The sequence below is a fragment of the Oncorhynchus keta genome, unplaced genomic scaffold, assembly GCF_023373465.1.
Source record: "Oncorhynchus keta strain PuntledgeMale-10-30-2019 unplaced genomic scaffold, Oket_V2 Un_scaffold_3959_pilon_pilon, whole genome shotgun sequence".
Lineage (NCBI taxonomy): Eukaryota > Metazoa > Chordata > Actinopteri > Salmoniformes > Salmonidae > Oncorhynchus > Oncorhynchus keta.
This window is the reverse complement of record NW_026290929.1, coordinates 383,826-389,343: the sequence shown is the minus strand read 5'-3', so window position 1 is coordinate 389,343 and position 5,518 is coordinate 383,826.

Here is a 5,518-nt window from a genome sequence, read left to right as displayed (position 1 = left end):
AATGTCTGTCCACACTTTATTTTAGATAACCTAATGTTTGTCCACACTTTACTTCACATGCCCTAATGTCTGTCCACACTTTATTTTACATAACCTAATGTTTGTCCACACTTTATTTTACATGATCTAATGTCTGTCCACACTTTATTTTACATAACCTAATGTTTGTCCACACTTTACTTCACATGCCCTAATGTCTGTCCACACTTTATTTTACATAACCTAATGTTTGTCCACACTTTATTTTACATAACCTAATGTTTGTCCACACTTTATTTTACATGATCTAATGTCTGTCCACACTTTATTTTACATGCCCTAATGTTTGTCAACACTTTATTTTACATAACCTAATGTTTGTCCACACTTTATTTTACATGATCTAATGTCTGTCCACACTTTATTTTACATAACCTAATGTTTGTCCACACTTTATTTTACATGATCTAATGTCTGTCCACACTTTATTTTACATAACCTAATGTTTGTCCACAATTTATTTTACATGATCTAATGTCTGTCCACACTTTATTTTACATAACCTAATGTTTGTCCACACTTTATTTTACATGATCTAATGTCTGTCCACACTTTACTTCACATGCCCTAATGTTTGTCCACACTTTATTTTACATAACCTAATGTTTGTCCACACTTTATTTTACATAACCTAATGTCTATAGACACTTTATTTTACATAACCTAATGTAATAATAATAATAATGCCCTAATGTCTGTCCACACTTTATTTCACATAACCTAATGTTTGTCCACACTTTATTTTACATAACCTAATGTCTATAGACACTTTATTTTACATAACCTAATGTAATAATAATAATAATGCCCTAATGTCTGTCCACACTTTAATTTACATAACCTAATGTTTGTCCACACTTTATTTTACATGATCTAATGTCTATCCACACTTTATTTTACATGATCTAATGTCTGTCCACACTTTATTTTACATGCCCTAATGTTTGTCAACACTTTATTTTACATAACCTAATGTTTGTCCACACTTTATTTTACATGATCTAATGTCTATCCACACTTTATTTCACATGCCCTAATGTCTATCCACACTTTATTTCACATAACCTAATGTTTGTCCACACTTTATTTTACATAACCTAATGTCTATAGACACTTTATTTTACATAACCTAATGTAATAATAATAATAATGCCTAATGTCTGTCCACACTTTATTTCACATAACCTAATGTTTGTCCACACTTTATTTTACATAACCTAATGTCTATAGACACTTTATTTTACATAACCTAATGTAATAATAATAATAATGCCCTAATGTCTGTCCACACTTTAATTTACATAACCTAATGTTTGTCCACACTTTATTTTACATGATCTAATGTTTGTCCACACTTTATTTTACATAACCTAATATCTGTCCACACTTTATTTTACATGATCTAATGTCTATCCACACTTTATTTTACATGATCTAATGTCTGTCCACACTTTATTTTACATAACCTAATGTAATAATAATAATAATGCCCTAATGTCTGTCCACACTTTAATTTACATAACCTAATGTTTGTCCACACTTTATTTTACATGATCTAATGTTTGTCCACACTTTATTTTACATAACCTAATATCTGTCCACACTTTATTTTACATGATCTAATGTCTATCCACACTTTATTTTACATGATCTAATGTCTATCCACACTTTAATTTACATAACCTAATGTCTGTCCACACTTTATTTTACATAACCTAATGTTTGTCCACACTTTATTTTACATGATCTAATGTCTATCCACACTTTATTTTACATGATCTAATGTCTATCCACACTTTATTTTACATGATCTAATGTCTGTCCACACTTTATTTTACATGATCTAATGTCTATCCACACTTTATTTTACATGATCTAATGTCTGTCCACACTTTATTTTACATTACATTTACATTTACATTTAAGTCATTTAGCAGACGCTCTTATCCAGAGCGACTTACAAATTGGTGCATTCACCTTATGACATCCAGTGGAACAGCCACTTTACAATAGTGCATCTAAATCTTTTAAGGGGGGTGAGAAGGATTACTTTATCCTATCCTAGGTATTCCTTAAAGAGGTGGGGTTTCAGGTGTCTCCGGAAGGTGGTGATTGACTCCGCTGTCCTGGCGTCGTGAGGGAGTGTGTTCCACCATTGGGGAGCCAGAGCAGCGAACAGTTTTGACTGGGCTGAGCGGGAACTGTACTTCCTCAGTGGTAGGGAGGCGAGCAGGCCAGAGGTGGATGAACGCAGTGCCCTTGTTTGGGTGTAGGGCCTGATCAGAGCCTGGAGGTACTGAGGTGCCGTTCCCCTCACAGCTCCGTAGGCAAGCACCATGGTCTTGTAGCGGATGCGAGCTTCAACTGGAAGCCAGTGGAGAGAGCGGAGGAGCGGGGTGACATGATCTAATGTCTGTCCACACTTTATTTTACATGATCTAATGTCTATCCACACTTTATTTTACATGATCTAATGTCTGTCCACACTTTATTTTACATGATCTAATGTCTATCCACACTTTATTTTACATGATCTAATGTCTGTCCACACTTTATTTTACATGATCTAATGTCTATCCACACTTTATTTTACATGATCTAATGTCTATCCACACTTTATTTTACATGATCTAATGTCTGTCCACACTTTATTTTACATGATCTAATGTCTATCCACACTTTATTTTACATGATCTAATGTCTGTCCACACTTTATTTTACATGCCCTAATGTTTGTCAACACTTTATTTTACATAACCTAATGTTTGTCCACACTTTATTTTACATGATCTAATGTCTATCCACACTTTATTTCACATGCCCTAATGTCTATCCACACTTTATTTCACATAACCTAATGTTTGTCCACACTTTATTTTACATAACCTAATGTCTATAGACACTTTATTTTACATAACCTAATGTAATAATAATAATAATGCCCTAATGTCTGTCCACACTTTAATTTACATAACCTAATGTTTGTCCACACTTTATTTTACATGATCTAATGTCTATCCACACTTTATTTCACATGCCCTAATGTCTATCCACACTTTATTTCACATAACCTAATGTTTGTCCACACTTTATTTTACATAACCTAATGTCTATAGACACTTTATTTTACATAACCTAATGTAATAATAATAATAATGCCCTAATGTCTGTCCACACTTTAATTTACATAACCTAATGTTTGTCCACACTTTATTTTACATAACCTAATGTTTGTCCACACTTTATTTTACATAACCTAATGTCTGTCCACACTTTATTTTACATGCCCTAATATCTGTCCACACTTTATTTTACATGCCCTAATGTTTGTCCACACTTTATTTTACATAACCTAATATCTGTCCACACTTTATTTTACATAACCTAATGTTTGTCCACACTTTATTTTACATAACCTAATGTTTGTCCACACTTTATTTTGCATAACCTAATGTTTGTCCACACTTTATCTCACATTCCCTAATGTCTATCCACAATTTATTTTACATGCCCTAATGTCTGTCCACACTTTAATTTACATAACCTAATGTTTGTCCACACTTTATTTTACATAACCTAATGTTTGTCCACACTTTATTTTGCATAACCTAATGTTTGTCCACACTTTATCTCACATTCCCTAATGTCTATCCACAATTTATTTTACATGCCCTAATGTCTGTCCACACTTTATTTTACATGCCTTAATGTCTGTCCACACTTTATTTTACATGCCATAATGTTTGTCCACACTTTATTTTACATGCCTTAATGTCTGTCCACACTTTATTTTACATGCCCCAATGTCTGTCCACACTTTATTTTACATAACCTAATGTTTGTCCACACTTTATTTTACATAACCTAATGTCTGTCCACACTTTATTTGACATGCCTTAATGTCTGTCCACACTTTATTTTACATAACCTAATGTCTGTCCACACTTTATTTTACATGCCTTAATGTCTGTCCACACTTTATTTTACATGCCCTAATATCTGTCCACACTTTATTTTACATAACCTAATGTCTGTCCACACTTTATTTTACATGCCCTAATGTCTGTCCACACTTTTATTTTACATGCCCTAATGTCTGTCCACACTTTATTTTACATGCCCTAATATCTGTCCACACTTTATTTTACATGCCCTAATGTCTGTCCACACTTTATTTCACATGCCCTAATGTCTGTCCACACTTTATTTTACATGCCCTAATGTCTGTCCACACTTTATATTACATGCCCTAATGTCTGTCCACACTTTATTTCACATGCCCTAATGTCTGTCCACACTTTATTTTACATAACCTAATGTCTTTCCACACTTTATTTCACATGCCCTAATGTCTTTCCACACTTTATTTAACATAACCTAATGTCTGTCCACACTTTATTTTACATAACCTAATGTTTGTCCACACTTTATTTTACATGCCCTAATGTCTGTCCACACTTTATTTTACATAACCTAATGTCTGTCCACACTTTATTGCACATGCCCTAATGTCTGTCCACACTTTATATCACATGCCCTAATGTCTATCCACACTTTATTTCACATGCCCTAATGTCTGTCCACACTTTATTTTACATAACCTAATGTCTTTCCACACTTTATTTCACATGCTCTAATGTCTTTCCACACTTTATTTAACATAACCTAATGTCTGTCCACACTTTATTTTACATAACCTAATGTTTGTCCACACTTTATTTTACATGCCCTAATGTCTGTCCACACTTTATTTTACATAACCTAATGTCTGTCCACACTTTATTTTACATAACCTAATGTTTGTCCACACTTTATTTCACATGCCCTAATGTCTGTCCACACTTTATTTTACATGCCCTAATGTCTGTCCACACTTTATTTCACATGCCCTAATGTCTGTCCACACTTTATTTTACATGCCCTAATGTCTGTCCACACTTTATTTTACATGCCCTAATGTCTGTCCACACTTTATTTTACATGCCCTAATGTCTGTCCACACTTTATTTTACATGCCCTAATGTCTGTCCACACTTTATTTCACATGCCCTAATGTCTGTCCACACTTTATTTTACATGCCCTAATGTCTGTCCACACTTTATTTTACATAACCTAATGTCTGTCCACACTTTATTTTACATAACCTAATGTTTGTCCACACTTCATTTTACATAACCTAATGTCTGTCCACACTTTATTTTACATAACCTAATGTTTGTCCACACTTCATTTTACATAACCTAATGTCTGTCCACACCTTATTTTACATGCCCTAATGTCTGTCCACACTTTATTTTACATGCCCTAATGTCTGTCCACACTTTATTTTACATAACCTAATGTTTGTCCACACTTTATTATACATCACCTAATGTCTGTCCACACTTTATTTTACATGCCCTAATGTCTGTCCACACTTTATTTTACATAACCTAATGTCTGTCCACACTTTATTTTACATGCCCTAATGTCTGTCCA